Source organism: Leptonychotes weddellii, chromosome 12 (assembly GCF_054177405.1).
Source record: "Leptonychotes weddellii isolate Sample4059 chromosome 12, ASM5417740v2, whole genome shotgun sequence".
Taxonomy (NCBI): Eukaryota; Metazoa; Chordata; class Mammalia; order Carnivora; family Phocidae; genus Leptonychotes; species Leptonychotes weddellii.
The window spans coordinates 32,294,233-32,317,883 of record NC_138380.1 but is presented as its reverse complement, the minus strand read 5'-3'; the positions used below and the strand labels follow the sequence as shown (position 1 = coordinate 32,317,883).

The 23,651-nt window shown below is 35.2% G+C and overlaps 1 long non-coding RNA gene and 1 pseudogene across 1 annotated transcript in view; both read right to left on the bottom strand.

Annotated features, from left to right (window-relative positions):
• LOC145716505 (uncharacterized) overlaps positions 1-16,791 on the bottom strand; it is a 32,980-nt gene extending 16,189 nt beyond the window's left edge. The window contains exon 1 of the long non-coding RNA XR_014139188.1: positions 13,849-16,791. This is a non-coding gene — a long non-coding RNA (uncharacterized LOC145716505). The remainder of the gene's footprint in view (positions 1-13,848) is intronic.
• LOC115939664 (U4 spliceosomal RNA) lies at positions 3,651-3,727 on the bottom strand (annotated as a pseudogene).
• Positions 16,792-23,651: the final 6,860 nt, after the last annotated feature.

Genomic DNA, 23,651 nt, shown 5'->3' with positions numbered 1-23,651 from the left:
AAATCTCTCATCTGTCTTCTCAGGAATTGAATAGATGTCTCAGATAAATCAAGAATGGTCTGTGTATTAATAGAGATGAAGTATACTATCTCCACTGTTAGAAACAGCCAAAAGAGTTAAAAGTGATTCTAACTTTCAATGTTATGATCACTAGATTCCTGTATCCCACTATATCTTCTGAAGTATATGACTTGAGTCTGTCCTGCTATGTATCTTTATGGCATTTCTGATGTCCATCCCATTTGAGGAACTTTAAAGAACACTGAGCTACAGTCTTATTACCATCTTGTCTCATTCATTCAAGAAATACATTGAATGCCTGCTATATGTGTGTGTGTGTGTATAGTACATATATAGTATATATAAATACACTAGGTACTATGGTAGGTACTAAACTATGAGGCAGTAAACTTACTACTGAGAGATTGATTGCATTTCTTTAATTAATTTTGCCTTACTTGTAGATAGATATAGAAGAAAACAACCAGAAACGTGGTATGTGGTATGTAGGGAACAAGTTCAAAGGTGTCTTTTCTTTTTATTTTGAACTTGACCGATGTGTATATCTTTTAACAAAATAAGCAAACCAAAAGAAGCAGAGACAAGCAAATAAAAATCTTATATTTCCTACTTCTTTCCTATGAAAGCATTATTAGAAAGTTTGTGGCCTAGGGACCACAGTTTTAGTTACTTGTTCTATGATAATCTTTATCTATTTCTGTCAGTTACTCTGCTCAGTCATTACATACATTGTGCATAAGAAGAAATTTATTAACAGTGAATTGTTAGAAAACAGTCCTGCTGATATTTCCAAAATGCACTTTGGATCATATCACCCATCTGTTTAAAAATGTCCAAAATTTCTATTTTGTCCACAAGATAAAATCTAAGTTTCCTCCTCTATATCTTACCCTCCCCTTTCCTTCTATTTCTTTCCCTCCCTTTCCTAAACTAGTCAGTGACAAAGCCATCTGGTAGGCAGAGTAAGCCAGGTATAGGGATTGCTCAGTGTGAAGAGTCAAAGCCCAAGCAGAGTAAGTAAAACATCATACAGAAGTGGGGGCAGTCTGGTATTGAGTGTCTGATAAGGGTGAGGAGATCTATCTCAAGGTAGCAAGGTCCAAGTAGAGTCAGGAGAGCATCCACATAGAAGAAGGTGCAATATAAGTTTTAAAAGATTAGTTTTATACAGGAGGATTTATCAAACAAGTAAAAGATATTAAAGAAAATGGAAGTCAGTTTTCCCAGTGTGAGAAGGGAGTTACAAATACAGAAAGAGAGGCAACTAGAATGAATCCAGTGGCATTGTATAATTGGAAGTATGTGATCTCGTTATGTACTGATACATTACAAATCATCTCCAAATGCAGGGGTTTGAAACACAACGATAATTTTGTTATTTCTCATGATTTCTGTGCATCAGGACCTTGAAAAAGTCACACTGGGACAGTTTATCTCTGGGGGCTCAGATGAAAAGACTTGAAAGCTGGAGATTTCTGGTAACTGGGAGCTAGAATCACCCAAAGGCTCACTCACATGTCTAGAGTTCCGTGCTGTATTACCTGGGGTCTCTACTGGGGCTCTTGATAGAACATACACCTGTCCTTTCTTTGTGGCTCTCTGCTTTTTTGCAGGATGATGACTGGGTTCCAAAAGGACCAGAAAGAAGTTGTATAATCTTTTAAGACCTAGATTGGAAGTCCCTTAGTCGCATTTCTGCCATACTGACAAGTATTAGTCAGCTTAGGATGCCATAACAAAATACCAAAGACTGGGTGGCTTTAAAAACAGAGGTTTAGTTTATTTTCTGACAGCTTTAGATGCTGGGAGATCAGGATCAGGGTTCCAGCATGGTTGGGTTCTGACAAGATAGCTGCCTTCTCTCTCTAGTGTCTCCTTATATAAGAGTACTAATTCTATGTTGAGGGCCTCACCTTCATGACCTTATTTAAACCTAACTAACTCCCAAAGGCCCCATTCCAAATACCATAACACTGAGGGGTTAGGGCTTCAACATATGAATTTGAGGGGACACAATAAAGTGCATAGCACCCTGATTCAAGATAGGGGATGGGCATAGATCTAATTTCCAAATGAGAGGAGCATTAACATGCTACATAAAAAAAATCATGTAGTTCATGTGTGATGGGAGACCTTGTTATGGCCATCTTGGAAAATGCAATTATATGTGCATGTATGCACACGCATATACATATATATGTGCATACATGTATGTGTGTATGCATATTCCCTAACTTTGTCCAATGAGAGGGCCCAAGAGCAGTAACTGTGCCCTACTCCAACAGCATTGAGTACATCCAGAGCTTGACTTCTAAATATCACTCTTCATTACAGAGAACTGAGAATCCTTGGGGAAATGGCTGACTCAAGAGCTAAGGAAAGAACAAGATGAGTTTAGAACCAGTTGTGATAGAAACAAAGAATGATGAGGGGTACCAAAAGGATACAGGGGTCAACTTAAAGGCCAGCTCCACTGGCCAACTCTGGAACCATTTGAATATCAAAACAAATAATGAAAGTAACTGATTATATAAACCACTGAATTAAATAAATAAAACCTTTAGTGAGGAATGGGATATATACATAGTTTCAAATTACCTCCTCATGCAAATATTAATTATTTACAAAAGTTAGAAAAGGCATTTCATGGGTGCCTGGGTGGCTCAGTTGGTTAAAAGCCTGCCTTCAGCTCAGGTCATGATCCTAGGATCCTGGGATTGAGCCCTGCATCAGGCTCCCTGCTCAGTGGGGAGTCTGCTTCTCCCTCTACCCCTACCCCCCGCCCTGGCTTGTGCTCTCTATCTCTCTCTCTCTCAAATAAATAAATAAAATCTTAAAAAGAAGAAGAAAAGGCATTTCACAGTGAGGAAATCTGACATAGACCATTTTAACTGAGTGATCAAAGTGATCATCATTAAAGGGACAAATTGAAATTACATGCCTGATAGGATGCAATGAGAAAGCCCCTCTTCTATGATATTCCTGCAGAAGATGCATAACTTGAATCAAATTGTGAGGATGCACCAGACACTCAAATTGAGGAACAGTTAACAAAATAACTGGCCTGTAATCTTTTATAGTGTGAAAGTCAAGACTGAAGAACCATTTCCAAATGAAGAACATCAAAAAGACTAGATGGCCTGAACTGGACGTGTTCGCTGTAAAGAGCATTATCAAGACCATGGAAAAACCTGCATGGAGTTTGAAACTTACATGACAGTAATGTATCAATGTTGATTTTTTATTTTTATTTATTTATTTATTTTTAAAGATTTTATTTATTTATTTGAGAGAGAGAATGAGAGACAGCACAAGAGGGAAGAGGGTCAGAGGGAGAAGCAGACCCCCCACTGAGCAGGGAGCCCGATGCGGGACTCGATCCCAGGACTCCAGGATCATGGCCTGAGCCGAAGGCAGTCGCTTAACCAACTGAGCCACCCAGGCGCCCGGATGTTGATTTTTTAATTTTGAGATTGTATTATGGTTATATTGGAAAATATTTTTATTTGTAGGAGACACAGTAAAGAATTCACGAGGGATGTCACATCAGCAATGTACTCTCAAGGGGTTCAGGAAAAAATTTGTTGTTGTATACTTGTGATTTTTTTTTGTAAGTGGGAGAGTGTTCCAAATTACATTTTTCAATTAGCAATAATCGCGCCTCGGATAAACATCATTGGCTACGATACTGCCACTGTGCAAAGATCCAAATTATATTTTTAAAAAAATAACACAAGGCTTAGTACACATTCAAATTGCTTATATATCTTATCTTCTGTATCTAATCCACAAACCTTCCAATTTTGTATATTACCTTATATCTTACCACTTACATGGAATAATCCCATGCTTTAGTCCCAGAGCTGGTCAAGCCTTCTCTCATCCTTTTACAGGAATACTGATACCTCTTTCCCTTCTCTCTCCTAGAAAATCTTTCCTTATTCTCTATGACCCATTGAAACGGTTTTTCCTGTGGAAACTTTTCAACTCTCCTGAACACCATTACTTAGGCCCTCTATTCCCATCAGCTTTATACATTATTCTGTGGGTATTGTCTGTAATAAGGTACTTGTCACGAAGGAAAGACCTGTAATACATTCATCTTCCCATTCCTGGGACTTGTCACAATCCCTAGAACATAGGAGCAGCTCAATGCATTGTGTTGAATGAATGAACACTAAATTAATGGATAAAGTGTTGGAACTGTTTGTTAATATTGTGTTTCAAAAGGAGTGCTGTTTAACTCTTAATCCTATATATCCCATAAACTTATGGACATATGATCTCTTGGGGAGCTTGTAGTGGTCCTATTATACATGTACTTCATGATATGTCCCTTCAAATCATATTTTTATTTTGGAGTAGAATGAAAATAGAGGGAAAGAGAGAGAGAACACGGAGCAAGGGAGAAAGGAAAGAAGAAAGGGGGAGAGAGTAGAAGGGAGGGGAATAATTTTGAGTTTGGGAAATCCAGTGAATTGGTAAGACTTATCATCTCTAATATCTGGTCAGCACAGCTGCTTGGGCACAGCAGACTGCACACTTACTTTAGGGTAGACAAACCTGCATGTGACCGCCAACTCTGCCACTTTTCAGTTATTTCATCTTGGGCAAGTTAGTTAACGTCAATGATTCTCAGATACTTCATCTTTTAAATGAAAATAATACTATGAACTCCATAGGTTCATTGTGATGATGAGAGGGAATATTTTAAGTAAAGAGCTTAGCATTATGCTTGGAATATTATAAGTTCTTAGAAGGCAGTAGCTCTTATTTTTAATATACCTAAGATTTTGATGCTCTGTACTCTCTAACTGATAAACTGTCACCTTGTTGTACCTTATCAATAAGTTAATTCACTAGAATAAATACTTGAAAGTATGAAGCAGCAAAATCCTACTTTGAAAAATCTAAGTTTTATTTTTTTATCTATAAAAGTGTCATGTTTATGATTACCGGTTTTACTTTCAATTTGGTTATGTTCCAAGTAAGATGTATTTCCAAGTTAGTTGTGTATGAGAATAGACAATTGGACATTTTGCACATGTAAAGCATCTTCTTTGGTTTTGACAAGATGAGAGGTATATTGTGCTTGGTTCTTAGGATCATTTTCTTACTTTCCAGACAAAAGGTTTTTTGTTGCAAATCTGTCAGTCTTAAGTCTCATGGGATATGCTCCCTTCAACCCACCTCTCTCTTGTTTTTTGAGTAAATAATTATACTATGTTTTCCTCCTAATGCATACATTGCTCTAAATCAAAGCTCTCTACAAGAAAAATTTACATAGAAATGAATCACATAGTAAGTATTAATGGTGTTTTGAAATAATAAACAGCAGCTATAAAGGCTTTTAGGCAAGTCAAACTAAAAAAATAAAAGTAGAGGTTACCAAGTTCAGGCTGATGTTATTTTTCACATCACTTCTCTTAGAATTCAAAAATCCATAACAATAAAATCTCCCAAACTGGAGGCAACAAAAGATTTCAAATAGTAAGCCCAAGATATCACACTTCTAGCTTTAAGGTCACGGAAAGTGAGAAACCTAAGCATAGAGACCCATTCAGAGTCTGTATTTGCCTGTAACCTCCAGTATTATATGTGAATTTCTATGGTGTTGATGTCCACATTCCTCGCATGAATTGCTGAAGGTTTTCTGCACACCACCTCCTTCAGTATTTACTCTAAACAAGTCAGCAACCACTATTCACTCTTTTGAGTTTGAATAACTTTCTTTTTATGTGCTTTGAAAAGTGTTGTGTAATATTGGAAATTTCCAGGGTGTTGCTTGTGTTCAAGGACAGATTTAAACAATGAGGAGACAACCTACCACCTATATCCTGTATGAGGAAAAAAACGTTGTTTTGGAAAATGCTGTGAGTCGATGTATCATGGAACACACGTACACCAGTGTAATTATTACTGGTAAGTCCCTCTTCTCATGCTCTAACGCTGGGTCTTTAACAGTGCTCAAGAGCTACACTTTGCACTGTGGATTTCAGAAGCCTCCCAACAAGCCACCCATTTTTGGAAGCAGTGAGCAGGAGGATTAATGAGTTGCTTAGCCCCCCCGCCCCTTTGAATGAGTATTTATTGATTCTGACAGAGGCATAGGGAAGTGAATGATAAGAGAGTAGAGTTGCATACCTCACCTGGCTCTCTGCCTTAATTTGTTTGTGAAAATGAATTAAGACTGATGGCAAATAAGATTGTGCAGGAAAGATAGGACACAGAAAACTATAATGGTCACAGAAAGGGAGAGCAGCGACTAAAAAAATCCAGTTTTTAGCCAGGTGCTATTTTTATAATCTAGGATTTTAGGCACACATAAGCTATTTTAATATCATGCGTATGAATACATTCACAAAGTTATATGCAGTTTACAGCCTTAAAAACAAGGTTTTCCTAACTTGCAGCACTGTAAGCTCGATTTCATGTACCTGAGTCTGAAAAAAAAAATCAGATTGTGTTCTTTTAGTCACGTACATCATCACCAATAAAAGAGATTTCTGGTGTTCGACCACAATGGCACCCTTGTTAAAGATGCATGAAGTCAATGGAGTAGACCTTATTTCTCTACAGCTGTGGAGGCCCTGGAGGTCTGGCAGTGATAAACATTTGTCTGTCACTTAATGAGGCATAAATGACTCAGAAGAGAAGATATAATTAATGTGTGGGGGCCCGGGGGTTGATTGTTTGCTTTTTTGTTTGGTTTGGTTTCGTTTTTGTTAAGGCATGCTGTTGGCCAGATCAAAATTAAGGTTAAGAACTCAATGCTCTTGGTATCCTCTCATTCCATGTGGTCTTTAGCGTCTCTTATTTTGATGGGGTAAAAATTAGAGTGAAGACTACGATCAGCTGGGCCTCCATGTGGCTCTACTCTTGTATTAGCTTCCTAGGGCAGGTGTAACAAAGTACTACAAACTGGGTGGCTTAAAATAACCAAAATGTATTGTCTCCTGGTTCTAGAGGCTAAAAGCCTGAAACAGGGTGCTGTCAGGTCTATTCTTTCTCTGAGATCTGTGGGGAAGAATCCTTCCTTGCCTCTTCTAGCAGCTGCTGTTTGTCTGTAGTCCTTGGTATTCCTCAGCATGTAGACACATCACTCCAATCTATGCCTCTGCTGTCACATCGCCATCTTTTACCCGAGTGTTTCTGCCTCTGGATTCTCCTCTTTTTAAAAGGACATGAGTCATAATTGTATTAAGAGCCCATTCTACTCCAGTATGAGTTCGTCTTAACTAATTACCTCTGCAAAGACCCTTCTAAATAAGGTCACATTCTGATGTACTAAAGGTTAGAACTTCAGTATATGCTTTTGAAGGACACAATTTAACATACAATTCTTAGTTGTTTTTTCCCTAAACCTACTTATGTTTTGGATGATATGTTTACATGGAAGAGGGTGAGAAGCACATCCCAGTAAGAAACAAAATTGTTTGGAGTACTTAGTGTTATGTTTGAATTTCACTGACTCTCTTACCTTCTCAGTCTAATTACTACATTCTTCTCACTTTGTTAGATTTTAAAAATTCTAAAATGTTTGAAGAACAGAATTTCCTAGTTTATGATTTGCCTGATGAAATTTTTTAAATAAGTTGAAATTAATCTCTTTTATTGACTAACTGCTAATGACTCAGCAAAGTTTCCATAAACCCCTAAAATCTATCTGTCTCTGATCTCGATTCTCTTCAGATAGGCCCCTAACTCTGGTTATAAACCATATGCCTACTATGTGCCCGGGCTCTGGGCAGGACACTTTTCATACAACTCTCCCTAAATCCCATTATGCTGGAATTATTCTATCCATTTTACATATAAATGAACAAAGTAATTATAGTTATGTGAGTCAGTCACTTCTTATAAAGTGTTAAATGCAGAAAACCCACCCTTCTGAATTCTCCCATAGCCATATAACTGGCTTGACTAATTTTCCTCACTGACTTGACTGTTAGGCATTATGTACAGACTGTTTTGTTGCTATTTTAATTTGGCCCGTGCTTGTTATAGTGGGGGGAAAAAAAGCACCCTGAATTTACCTCCTGAAAGATTTCTTTTCTCCACTAATCTTTTTGAAGACTGATCAATTTTTTCTGCTTTTCTTTAAATTAAAAGGGATATAATTTTACTTTAGTTAATTGTAGACCACAGACTCAGCATTTGTAGCCATTATCAGTATGACAGTGCATGTATTTACCTGGTATAATGAATATTGAATTCAATGCAATCACAAATTTTTTACTTTAGCCTTAATATGGCAACTGATATTTTTAAGACAATATCCCCAGTCCTTGTCAACTTATAGGAATGTGAGGAAATAACTGACTTTTTTCCAATGGTAAGATTAGGTTTTATCCACTGAAATATCCTTTCTTGACTCCCCATTCTAATCATCTCCATGTGTAATTTATCACTACATAGCAGCAAGAGAAGCTTCTGTTAGTCCCTACCTGAATATTACACATTAAATGAGACTCTGACTCCCCATCCTGGTTCGTAAGTCGCGTCCGGCTCTGAACTCAGTTCCTTTGTGCTACTGCTCATTACACTCTGCACACCAACCATCACCCTAGCTAGCTTGGGGTTAGTTTCTGAGCAAGAGCTGGTTCTTTCCTTCCCAGGATCCTCCATTCACACTCTTCCCTCTGCTTTTCCAGGGCTGTCCCTTCTATTTATTCAGGCCTCAGTTCATATTTGGAACATTTCTTCATGGCTGCCTGCCTTGCTTACTCTATTAGATTCCCCCATGTCGTTCTCCTTCATGTCACCTTCTGCTTTGTTTATTTCCTTAGGAGCACTTAACACCCTTCATAATTTGTTTACCTTTTATTGCTAGGTCTCCCTGTAGACAGTTAAGCTCTGTGAATGCCGAGAATATGTCTGTTTTGTTGACCACAATACACCCAGTTTCTGTCTCATTGCCTGGCCCATATTAGGTGTTCATTAAATATTTATGGAAAAAATGAATAGGCATTTAATACTTGGTTTCCTTGTGGAGTCTTGGTACATTTTTATTATGTTTGGTTTTGGCAGTCTGCTTACTATTATATGGAGGAAATCAAAGAAATATCAAGGTGTGGAATATTCTGCTTTTATTTTTGCTTTTTGTTATGTGTTTGAGTGACGAAGTTAAGATTTTAGGAATTTTATAGCTAATTGAAACCTCTTTGTTTATTTTTTTTGAAGATTTTATTTATTTATTTGACAGAGAGAGACACAGAGAGAGAGGGAACACAAGCAGGGGGAGTGGGAGAGGGAGAAGCAGGCTTCCCGCGGAGCAAGGAGCCTGACGTGGGGCTCGATCCCAGGATCCTGGGATCATGACCTGAGCCGAAGGCAGACGCTCAATGACTGAGCCACCCAGGTGCCCCTTGAAAGCTCTTTTAAAGACAATATTTTAGGGTGCCTGGGTGATTCAGTTGGTTAGGCATCTGACTCTTGATTTCAGCTCAGGTCATGATCTCAGGGTCATGAGATTGAGCCCCGCATCAGGGGGCATGGAGCCTGCTTTAGATTCTTTCTCTCCCTCTCCCTCTGCTCTTCCCCCACGCATGCACACATACACTCTCCCCAAAAAAAAAAATAATAATAATAAAGACTGTGTTTGACCATAATATACCTCCATCACTATGTTCTAAGAGTAACAAAAGTCATCATTCTCCTGTTCGTGCCTCACATTTTACATAGGTTAATTGGGAACATAAAAGACAAAGACAGGGGCACCTGGGTGACTTAGTCTGTTAAGCATCGAATGTGTGATTTAGACTCAGGTCATTATCTCAGGGTCATGTGATCAAGTCCCACTTTGGGCTCCACACTCAGCATAGAGTCTGGTTGTGATTCTCCCTCTCCCTCTGCCCCTCCCCTTGCTTGCGCTTGCTCCCTCTCTCTCTCTCTCAAAATAAATAAAATCTTTAAAAAAAAAGAAATGAAGATAAACTTAATACTGAATTCCAAAGCACAAATTAAAAAAAATGGAACTTTCTATCCCTTCTGAAAAACAATATAAGAGATCATGAAAAATGTTTAGCTATAAAAACTATTCATACCTCTCATAGGTTTCTGGGGAATTATAATGTTGATATAAGTACTACAAATAATGACTCATTTATATATATGAAATGGTTGAATTGATGGCTGCTCTCTTTATTACCATCAGAGTGTTAAAACTGCATTTGTTTAAACCATTAATGTGATACATTGTTCTTTTAAAAAATTCCCCATGCTAATTGTTGGCTATTTTTCATATCTCTTCAGGACCCAGCCCATAATGATATATTAAATAAGCACTCCATACATATTAAACAAATGAGTAGGCATTAAGTATATGCCATTAAATTGAGATTGAAGTATACGTATCCATATTGTGAACTTTCCTAAACATTACCTTCACCCTGTAGTATAATGTCCAGGAGCAGGGGTTTGGGGGCATGTTTATCAACTTTGCCACTTAGTGACACTCAACTATCTTTTCCTATAATGTTACTTATCTCACTGGGAGTTCCTGAGACACTGTGTGCAGTGCTGCATACATCTTAAGCACCCAGTTAGCTGGTTATTGAAACTCATTATCAGGCAGGCTGTAAAACAGATAGCCATTTGTGATCTCTTCTAGCTCTTTAATCAAATAACTTCAAATATCTTTTTAAAGGCCCTATCTGGACAGAGTTTTCTAGAAACTCTAGGTAATATGCATAAGGTAAATTTGTTCAATAATAGCTAAAATATTAAAATGTATGCTTGATTTATTCTATATACTACAAAATTTCCAATGGTAATTAGAAAATAATAACAAGTCTCATTGGGAGTTACTGATAAATGTTATGCTTTGGCATTAGCTAACTACATTCTAATATGCAGTAGGTATCTTTTGCCCAATTACAGTGTACGTTTCTTTAATTTTACCTGTAGGGGTCACTGGTGTCACAGGGCAATCTTCCTCTCTGTTTAGGTTTTGATGGGTAATTACCTGCTGACAGGTAATGTATTATAGGAATAAGGTAATATATTCTTACGATTTACTATTCAGTAAGGAATTCATTAACATAAAGATTATGACCTAGAATATACCCTTGGGAAACTTTCATGTTGATATGCTTTTATTTGGAAGGTGAGTCACTATGTTTGCTAGTGGAAAATAGTTGACAGAAACTTCATTTTTACCTTACTTCTTACTGGATATAACTATGGGGTTCAGTCAAATGACAATGAACCAAGAAAAAAAGTGAGTCATTCATTTAAAATTTATTAAATGGATATATCCTTGAATATCATAAGAGGTATGATTGTCATAAGAAAAATGCATTATGTAAACCTAGTTAATGAAACTAACTTTACACATTTTATTAGGTATGTTAGTAAATTCTAAATAGTAGCCTTCATTCCATTCAGGTTGTTAATATAGAGACTATAAGAGATGCTTCGCATGAATTATTTAGTTAAGATGGTGACAATAAACCTTAGCATTTGATAATCTAATGCAAATTCAATTTTTGTATTCATATAACTAATTCTTTTATATATGGTATTTGCCTAAGTATCAAATAATTAATCTTTAAATAACAAGTTTTTTTTTAATTGGTGAAAATAGCCCAATTAGACTTATCGTTGATCTGATTCTTCTCTTTGAACAAATGTGAAGATACGGAGTTTAGAGACAAATTGGACTAAATCCAATTCATTTCCTTTTCTAGAACAAAAATGATGTCAGCCAGGGAGACACCTTAAATGTAGAAAATCTCCATGCAACTCCTGACTGGGGAGAGTGTATCATCCACAGGCAATAATACCTCTGCTGTGTTGGTCAGAGAACAGTACAGGGAATTCATTGCTGCTGTGTTTGTTTTTTTGTGGGGAATAAACTAAGGTGACCAAAAGAATAAAGGAAGTTTGGTAATTTTTCACTAAGGTTTATATTGGCAATAAAATCAATTCAGAGAGTTTATTTTTAAGAAACTGATTTTTTTTTTAATTCAAAGCCAAAAGTGACAATGACACACCATCCCAAATCCATAAAATAGTTATGTAACTCTATGATTGTTAGAACTGGATCCATCAGGTTCTTGCAAAATTAAAATAGGATTTTAAAAGTTAATTTTTAATTCCTTGGAAATTTCCTCATAACCTTTCCCTATTTCACAATGAAAGACAAACACTATCTTGAAGTTGAAATGCAAGTGAATTCTGAAAAAAAAAAATGTATTTGTACTAGAATGGCAAATGTTGTCAGAAATTGGAAAGTGGCTCTTAAAGAAACTCTCAGCAGGAGAGCCATAATTAGCTTTAAGATTTACTTCTAGTGGTTTCTCAGATCAACAGGACTTTGTTTACTGTAGCATCTTGAGGTATCTAGGGGACATTCAGTCTTCAAATATCAAGGGATCTGTGTTTTACTGTAGTCAAAGAGCAATGTGAAAATATATGTGAAAGTCACAACAAAAGTTCCAAGTAGAAGTCATTTAACTTGAGGTCAGCTCTCTTTACATGGAATATATATTTAGACTTTTCAATCTTAAAAATAATCATTGTATAACTGTCCCATACTGTATGGATTTGTATATATTTATTTTGAGAAAAAAAATCCTCTTCCACTCTTTTGTGTGGTATATATTCTGGTTTTGGAGATAAGATATAAAAATACATACAATAAAAATATGTATTTTTTAGCTTACATAGCAGTGATGGGAAAACAAATAATCATTTTACTTTTATATATCAAATTTGTCTGAAAACTAAGTCTGGTAAATTTTAAAACTCACTGGAAAAGGACCATAAAGGCAGAGAACTTCATACTGGCATTAATGAATTAAATAAGTATTTTTTGAGCCTATATGATATGCTAATTTTTATTTAGATATGGAAGTATAAAATGTGGCTTTCAACTTACCATTAGTTGATAAGAAATGCAAATAAGGTAAAAAAAATGATCAAAATATAGAATTATTTGCCAAATGAATGAAAATATTAAAAATAATTTGCCAAGAAAGGAATGATATTCCTGTCTGTCAACCATCATCATGAACAAAAATTATTCGTGACAGTTTTAAGCACAAAGTCAAGCACAGCGAGTCCATGACTTCTAGAAGCTGGTGATCATATCCTTATTTTATAGATGAGGAAACAGAGGATCACAATAGTAAGGGACTTGTCCAGTGACACACATAAAAATTAATGATAGAGTGTGCCATTAGAATAATGAAGGTGAAATGAACTATGGCAACAAGCCTGAATTGGTTTTCATGCCTATAGTAATACCTCTGCCCTCCTGCCCTCCACTTATGCCCTGCTCCCAAAATAATCTTCCAGAAATGCCTTTGATCTATCACTGACTTGTTTAAAGACCTCTTCCGGGCTCCATGAAATCTAAACTTAAGGCTGCTTTCCTTACTTTTTTTCTTACTGCCTTTCCCTCCCTCTATGCAAACTAAGTACAAATCAAGCTATTCTCCAAAACACTCTGAACATTTTTAAATGTATGCCTTTGTGCATACTGTCCTTTCACCCCGTAATGCCTTGCCTCTTATCTCTGCAAATGCAAGCTTATCCATCCTATGTTCTGCTCAAAAACCACCTCTGGGGCCTTCCTTAATCTCTTCCAGTTGGAATTAATCTCTCCCATACTAAGCCTATTATACCTCTGGGGTATATATCTATTGCTCTTAAAAAACTGAAAGTTCACTGAAGACTGAGACCTTCAATCTATCATATTTGTATCATCTGCAGTTCATTGAATAACTTACATAGAGCCACAGAGAAGTAGCAATGACATAGCAATTTATTAGTAATAACAATAAACATAATTAAAATAGATGACTTTTATTAGGCACTCACCCCGTAGCAGGCAGTAATCTAAGTGCTGTAGATGGAATCAGAATTTGAAGCCAGACAGTCGACTCCAAGATCCTTGTTTTTAGCTGTGTAGGTTCTGGAGTCAGCTGCTCTGGATTGAATCCTGATTCTACCACTTACTGGCCGAGTGATCTCTCTGTTCCTCAGGGCTTCATCTTTAAAGTGAAAATATTAATAGTGTTTACCTCAAGTTTTTAAATAGATTAAGTTAGATAATTTGTGTTAAATGTTTAGGGTAGTGCCTAGCACATAGCAGTGCTGATTTGTAGTTAACTCTACTTATTATAGATTGTTCTAAGTATTTGGTGAGTTAAATTAACTCAACTATCTTGGGTAAAACACTTCTTACTTTCTCACCTCCTATCGCTTTAAGGACCTACCCGTGAGCCACCTCCTCTTGAAGTCATTCCCAATGTCAGGATTATTCTTTCACAGTGTGGTACACTCCTGATTTTCCACAGCATCTAACTATAACATCTGTTAGCTTCAGGAAATAGTTATGATCAGCTATGGTTAGCAATAATGTAAGAAACAGCTATGGAATTACCAACTTTTTCTCAGGATAATAGAAAAATGATTATCTAATCTTTTGTGTTTTGAATCTAATCTTTCCACTGACTCACCTAAACATGTAAAAACTATTCTTGTGGTTGGCAGAATACTTTAAAAATCCTGAGTAGGAATATTTAAAACAAAAACTCTATACTTGGTCACAACTACAGCAGAATTCTAATTTATAAATTGGAAGGCAAAAACCTCACAAGGTCCCCAGGTAGCGTTAACATACCAAGATGAAGTGTTTACTCAATATTCTAGTAAAATCCCAATTTAATTCAATCTTTTCCCATACAAGAATTGTTTTGGTATCTAAGGAACCATACTCAATTTTCTAGGTTATATTAAAGCATGTTTTTGATGAGGTAATACATAAAGATGTATTTTCCTATAATGAAAAGTAAACATATAGTAGGCATTTTCCCTGAATAAGATGAAAGGGATTTTACACTTGTCAGGACTTGATAGCTTGTTAGGTCAGCCATACGCCATGATATGGTTCAGGAGGGTGACACAAATAACCAGAGGAGTGGTCGCAATGTATTTTGATGTTGCTATGTTTTGGTCATGCGTTTTGGAACTGAAACATGATAGTAGTCTAAATCAGTCACTGGCTAATTGGTTTTCAGCACTAAAATAACTTTTTATTTCTTTTCTCTAGTTATTTAATGAGAATAATTTATACAATATTAGGTATTTTATATTTTAGTATTAGGTTTTTTTTTTTAAGATTTTATTTATTTATTTGAGAGAGAGAGACAGAGAGCACGAGAGGGAAGAGGGCAGAGGGGGGAAGCAGACCCCCCGCTGAGCAGGGAGCCCGATGTGGGACTCGATCCCGGGACTCCAGGATCATGACCTGAGCCGAAGGCAGTCGCTTAACCAACTAAGCCACCCAGACGCCCGTATTAGGTGTTATTTTATATTTTAGTAGGATCATACTTTCGTGGGATCATAGCAAATACTAACCTGCTTTGACTCAGTCCTAAAATCTTGCAAGATGATATATATATATATATATATATTTAAGTATCTGAGATCATCTTAAGGCAGCAAAGATTATCGTCACAATGGCAAAGATTAGGAAGAAAGAAAGGGAGAGTGTGACATAAAATGAAGTGGAAAAGAAAAAGCCTAGAAATCTAAAAGCTGAGTTCTCTCTCAGGTTTCTCTATGGGATTGTGATCCCTTATACAGGCCACTTTCAACTTTTCTGCTACAAGTGTGAGGAAATGAGAAAATAATATCAACTACTTCAAATGCATGTACCTGGATTTCATGACAAAGGAGATTTGATTCCATTAGGCATTTGTACATAGACCTTTCAAGCCCTAAAGAATCCTTGGAAATAAGCATTTTAGTGAAGGCCTAGGAACCTCTAATAACAAATCATTTCTTTCTCTTTAACATAATGATGTTCAAATGTAAGTTCTACATATTTTGAATTCCATAAAAGGATATGTGGTAGTATAATTTATGGATAAATCATAAATATTTGAAAAATCAATTCCACAGCATTTCTGATCTAATTCTAACTTCTTTTTCTATTTTAAATTTTATTAATTTTTTATTTTAATTCCAGTACAAACATAAAATTCTAAATTCTTATTACTTAAAATTTTAGCACTAATCAAAGAGAATAAAAGGCAATATACTCAACCAATATCTGTTGCTATTGTTAAAACTGGCATTGATCAATGAAGGTTTTTAAACAAAGCCTTTCTTAGGAGTAAACTATCTCACTATATTACTGTGAGATAATCCTAAATGGACATTATTAAACAGAGACAGACAGTGCACATATTGTTCTTCTCCCTTTAACACCCTTTTTAGCTAATATGCAGGACTGAATTTTTCTCCCCTCCAGTTCCCATTCCTGCCATTTCCTAGGATATGACACATACAATACTGGGATAAATACAAACATTTGATAGTGTTCACAATTTGAATCCAACAATTGGAGGTGGTGCTCTCTCATGAGAAAACACAGACCGAAACCTGGAATGCAACTTTAACAAGCTGCAAGTCTAAAGACATAGCCTCCCTGTTAAGAATAGCACAAAAACAACCAACTGACTTTGCAGCTGACAGAATCTGCAATGTTTCTATTGTCCCCACAGCACAGAAGCCCCCAAATCTGATGATATGATTAGGTTGTTCTGCATGTGAGAATCAAGAAGCCAGGTGAAAAGAACCACAAATTAGGATGGAGACAGAGAGAAATAAACTCAGAGAAAGAAAGTGACAATGAGCTTATAAACAAAAATTCTAAAGCACATGAAGAAATCAAATACCAAATACAGCTAATCAAATCAAGAATTGGCACATTCACTTCAAGCTAAATTAATTTTATGAAATATTCTAATAAAGACTTTGGATATCTACATTTATAATACTGAAATTGATAAATGGAAGAATACTTCTATTTTTTAAATGGCAAGGAATTATTTTTTAAAAAGAACAATGAAAATGGCTAGGCATGAAAGAGAACAAATCCTATACATTTAAATAAAAATCATGGTTATTAAAATTTGAAAAATAATTTCTACATCAGAGTAGAAGAGAAAAGCAGTGAATTGGAAGAATAATTTAAGGAATTCATTAAGAATGCAGTATAGAGAACAAAGAGATAGAAACCATAAAATATAAACTCAAAATAGCATGGTACAAATAAATTCAAATATATTAGTTAATTAAAATACTGTGAATGGCTCAAACTCATCTATTAAAAGACAGATTACAGATTGGATTTTTTTTTAATACAGCTATAAGTTGCTAGCAAGAGGTATGATAAGGTGATGTGAATACTAACCATAAGAAAACTAGTACAGCAATATTAATATAAGATGGCATAGAATTTAAGGTAAAATATTAATAAGGATATCATGGACAAAAAGAAAGGGAAAAATTCACTTAAGAAATGTTAACAATAATGAGCTTATTTGCAACTAAGAACTAAGAGTCTTGAAATATTTAAAGTGAAACAGGCATAATTACAAGAAGAAGTGGATTCCTCCATTATATTAGTAGATTTCAAGGAATGCTAGTTGAAGCAGACTAAATATATAATAAATATGTACAGAATTCTATACCCAAAAATGCATACATAGAATAATAATTAAATTGATAATGTAGTAGGTTACAAAGGAAGTGTTAACATAGTTCAAATAATTGGCAATAAATCATATTCTATGACACTAATAATCAGAGATCATAAAAAAATTAAATGTCCTGTTAAATAACACATTTATGTGTTAAATTATAGTGGGAATTCTGGGAAACAGGAAATAATTAGAAGTGAATGGAAAATTTTAAAATATTATATATATATACACACACATACATGTTTTGAGATATAGATAATTATCTCAAAACCAGTTCAATGCAGTTAAAAATGTTAGCTTTATTTTATAGTATTATATGAACTTTTTTTAAGAAAAAGGATTAAAAATAAATGAGGTATACATTCACCTCAAAAGAAACAAGGAAAAGGATTAAAAATAATACAAACTAGTTGTTCTAATGTGAGAGTTTTTGCAAAGTGCATAAAAGAATATGCAAAAATCCATAGTGTTCTTATACACTATTGGAATAACTAACAAAATGTCAAACTAATAACTATTAGAACTAGTGAGAGAGTTTGGCAAAGTAATTGAATAAGTGACACATAAAAATCAAGTCTTACAATATATTAATAATTTCCCAAAAGAAATATAGTGGGGAAAAAATAACTTATTCACAATAGCACCAAAGTCCGTAGATTTATAGGAATAAATCTAATAGTAAACGGGCAATGCATTCATGGAGAATATTGTAAATCATAGTTGAAAACAAAAATACACTGTTCTTACAGATGGACTCAATATTTTTAAAATGTCAGTTCTTCTCTACACATTCATTAAATTCCACTAAAAACAAGTTTTCCATGAAATTTGATAAGCTGATCCTATAATTCAGATGGAAAAACAAAGGGCCAAGAGTTGTAGAATTTTAAAGAACAAAGTATAGGAAACTTACCCCACCGATAAAAAGATCTACTTTGCCCCCTTCTGATATCAAGATCTATAAATCTATAGAAATTAAGGCCTTATAGGAGGGCACTTGTGATGAGCACTGGGTATTGTATGTAAGTGATGAATCACTAAATTCTGCACCTGAAACTAATATTACACTGTATGTTAACTAACTGTAATTTAAATAGAAACTTAGGAAAAAAAGAAATCTGGGCCTTATAGATTTACAAAAGGAAAAAGAGAGGCAGAAACATATCCACACACACAAAAAAATTGGTGCATTACAGATACATATTACAAATCCCTACCTACCCTTGAGAACTTGGAAACATTTCCTTTACAGGAAGTCCTCATCACTCTCTGCCTCCAGTTACTGGGATACAATGGATTCCATCTGGAATGAACATCTTATTCAGATGGAGCCAAATGAATTTCTCTCTCCTAGGAGTTTAGAACTGACATCCAGAAAACTCTAACCAGTTAAGTTTAGGACATTTATAATCAGGTTGTAATACTGTTATTGGATAATTCTATTTTAGGAACCATATATCTAGAAGAGTAAGTCAAAAGAGAAAATCCACTGACCAAAACAGGAAAATGAAGTGGACACAGGGAAAAAAAAAATGGGAAAATATAAAAGCCAAGAGAAACTCCATTTCTGATGGCTTTTCATGTTCCTATTGATGCCTGTTTTCACTCTAGCCCTTCCTTATGATATGTTCTTTTTTTTTCCCTTAAACTACTTTGAGAGGTTTTGGTTATTTCCAGACAAAGCACTTGGAGTGAATGAGTTGACTACTATCAAAATTCCATTGGCTTTAACAATTAAAAAAATGATGCCCAACTTTATAAAATACTAGGATCTCTATAACTTCAAGGATAGAACAGCTTTGTACATACATAAAATTGACCCCAGTGATTTTTTTTTTTAAATGAGGAAAGAGTATACATAGAAAGACCAGTATTCAAAAACTGCCCATCTATGTCTTGTGTGGGTAAGGTTGGGTTGAAGTCAGTAAAGGCACAGTTAAAGGCTTTTAAGGCAGTTACGCTAGCCTTTTGCCATTCATTCGGCAGGAACATATTTTGTGGTCTTAAATTATGATAGTAGTTCTTTGGGTAAAATTGCAAACACACATCTCTTAAGCAGAAATGAAGGGAATGCTTCCATTTGAATCCATTGCCATTCACAGTCCTAGCACAGCACACCTGTTTTGAAGTGAGGCCAAAAGTTAAGGTTATTGCAAAGGCCAAAACTAGATGGAGGGACACTGGTTCTGTCTTAAAATGTCTTTGTCTCTCACTGAGTATCTTAGGTCATTTGTTTATATTTTAATTTATTTTGGCTATTGTAATGCTATTGACTTACCTCATGTTTGTTAAATGCCAGTAGTATGGTCTAATTTCTTTCCAAAAAATTTTTCTTCCTCTTACAGATAATGAGAAAAATGTATACTCATAATATAGCTTCCAGCAACATAGACTATTATAATTTTGAGTAACATAACATATAGTTTTGAGTAACACACAGCTTTGGCAAAACTTTCTTTTATCTTGAAAGGTCCACTTTGGCTATCATGTATAATGGAGTTATCATGTCCTGAGCCCTCTGAATAGTGTCTGGTTCCACAGTGTTATAATTAACTTGTGTCATTAGTGTTAATGACTTCTTTCCAATGGTTTTTGACCAGTGCATTCTTTAAATAAGTCCCTGCTTTTGTTTTTTAATCACTGCCCTCAGCATTACTGAATTGGCAAAAAATGTTGCAGTTCTTTACCTAGGATAACCAGGTGCTGGTATATCTGAATTATATTCGACAACCCTAAGTACAAGAATTTTGTCTGTAGGTTATAGAGGTATTCATATTGGAAGCTTCCCCTTTTATTCATGTGACACAGAGAGATTTATACCTACTGGCTAGGATATTTTATTGAATTTTTAGGCAGACCTTGTCATTTTTCAGTCAAGTCATGTAACTTTTGAAAGTGAAAAGAGTACTATTAATAATTAGAGTGAGACATCAGGCAAAAATAAGCACTATACCATTCACATCAAGATGTATCTTCATTGTAGTTGTTAAGATTGTAACACTTAATTGTAATGAGGTATTTGGAGGGTCTTATTGTGGTTTCCTTGATGCCTAAAATTATAGTGTTAAAAAGATGGCACATCTCTGAAATTGAAGAAATGAAGTGTTTACAGGAACAAACAGTCCTTCCTTTATGCCATTTCTTTTCCTAAATCTTACCTCTATTATTAAACTGGTCACAAGATTGCAATTGTTGGTTTATGTCTCCATCTCCTTTGCTACACTCAAGCTAAGTGAGACATGGGACTGGTGCGTTTCTTGGGGCCTGGAAGGGAATCAATGTATACTTTTTTTTTAATTGAGGTCATCTGAATAAATTGAAAAGAACATAATAGTTTTAGGAACTTTTTTTTTTAGGAGCATTAATAAAGATAGGATTATCTGTGAAAAAGATCATGTGTTACATGTAATGTTTTTATATACAATTTGGCACCATGTAGCATGCCAGTATATAACTGTGATTTACATGATAACTTGGTATGTCTGGATTGAAGGAGCAACACAATACAATGGTTAAGAGAGAAAATCTACTGGAGTCTGAATCTAGATTTTGCCACTTACTAGCTGTGTGACCTTGGAAAAACTAGATTCTCAGTGCATCCATTTCTATCTGTAAAATGGGATGATATGTACTTCTCTCATGGAATTGTAAACATAAATGAGTTTTTGCACATAAAGTGCTTAAAACAGTGCCCAATTATTGTAAATGCTTAAGAGTTGGCTATTGCTTTGTTGTTATAATAACTCTTATTATAATAATTATAATAAGTGTTATTATTATTACTATTATTATTAAAGAATGAACCTCACATGACAGATCAATAGAGATACAAATGTAGATATTATACTCAAATATCCAGACTAACTGGATACTGAGCAAGAATGATTTTCATTCATGTTGCACTTAAATTAAATACTGATTTAAGGATGGGAATAAGACCAGGTAAGCTAAATAACTCGCATGGGAGAAGATAATTCATTAAAACCGAAATCTATAGGATTTACCCCAAATATTGAAGACTATGAAATGAGGGACATTTGTATGAAGGGCATTTATAATCTCTTACCTTTACTTCCTATTTCCCTTTTCAATTTTCAAAGAATAGAAACATATTTAAAATATTTCCACTTATATCTGTGAAGGTGGAAAATAAATTATCTTTTCTTTAACCTTTATTCATTCCTTAGGTAAGAGTCAGAACTTTTTCACTTGAACATGGGGATTTTACAAGCATAATTAAAATGACAATTGAATTTCTCCAAAATTCATGGATTAATTGGGAAGAGTCATTTGATGTATAAAAAACATGATATTAATATCATTTTAGAATGTATGTATAAACATGATTTAAATGTGTGATATTTTCATAAATGCTCCTTGCTAAAAATATTTTATAAATTGAACATTAAAAGCCTCCTACATAAAACTATTAAAAGTAGATTATGGTTTATTTAAGTGTTTACAAAGAGAATGTTTAATTTCTTACAGTGATTTTTAAGTACCACCTCTCTGCTGTTTGAGATTATGTTTTACAGAGTTTGTCTTTAGAAAATTTTAAATCTGTTTCCACTCAGAACCAAATAAATACATAACACTGATGAATTCTACAATGCAGTAGATGTGTATCTTTTTTTTTCTTTTAAGATTTTATTTATTTGACAGAGAGAGACACAGCGTGAGAGGGAACACAAGCAGGGGAGTGGGAGAGGGAGAAGCAGGCTTCCCGCTGAGCAGGGAGCCCGATGTGGGGCTCAAACCCAGGACCCTGGGATCATGACCTGAGCTGAAGACAGACGCTTAATGACTGAGCCACCCAGGCGCCCTGGTAGATGTGTATCTTACTTTAAGTCTTAAGAGACTAATTGCTGATAGTCTCAAGCTGTTATGTGACATGATACTACATTTCTAGGCCATATACTGCTTTCCTTTAGACTGTGCTGCAAAAATAGGCATATTTTTATGTTACTGTTTTAATTTCATATCTAATATATGAGTGTCTTCAAGGAAAGGATAAATCTTTTACATGTTATATCATCTGCATCACTACACATTGTATTAGTAGACTATCTTCACTGCCATTAGTGTTATTTGTCAGATGTTGGAATACCCATGTATCTGTGTGTGTGCATGTGCCTGTGTGCTTGTGTGAGTGTATTTGTGAATATATATATATATATATATTCACAAGAGTTTGTATATATATATATACATACTCTTTTATATGTTAATAAGGCAAATGTTTTCTTTAAAAAAAAATCCAGTGACTATTTTTGCTGGTTGTGTTAGTTGCTTAACCCGAAAAGTTGACATGCAGAACAGGTGTGAAATTGAGAGATCAGCCATTTTCAAAGGGCATGGCAGCAGTTGAGAAGATTGAGTTTCTTACACTTTATACCTTGTGATGTTTGTTGGTTTTTAAGCTACTGCACTACTTTATCTGAAAGCAGGTCTTGTTCTTTTTTTTTTTGTATTTTTTTAAATTTTCTATTGTTATGTTAATCACCATACATTACATCATTAGTTTTTGATGTAGTGTTCCATGATTCATTGTTTGTGCATAACACCCAGCGCTCCTTGCAGAACGTGCCCTCTTTAATACCCATCACCAGGCTAACCCATCCTCCCACCCCTCTCTCCTCTAGAACCCTCAGTTTGTTTTTCAGAGTCCATCATCTCTCATGGCTTGTCTCCCCCTCCGATTTCCCCCCCTTCATTCTTCCCCTCCTGCTATCTTCTTCTTTTCTTTTTCTTAACATATATTGCATTATTTGTTTCAGAGGTACAGATCTGTGATTCAACAGTCTTGCACAATTCACTGCACTCACAATAGCACATACCCTCCCCAATGTCTATCACCCAGCCACCCCATCCCTCCCTGATTGACTTATCTCGCTCAGCATAATACCCTCCAGTTCCATCCATGTCATTGCAAATGGCAAGATCTCATTCCTTTTGATGGCTGCATAATATTCCATTGTATATATATACCACATCTTCTTTATCCATTCATCTGTCGATGGACATCTCGGCTCTTTCCACAGTTTGGCTATTGTGGACATTGCTGCTATAAACATCGGGGTGCACATACCCCTTTGGATCCCTACATTTGTATCTTTGGGGTAAATA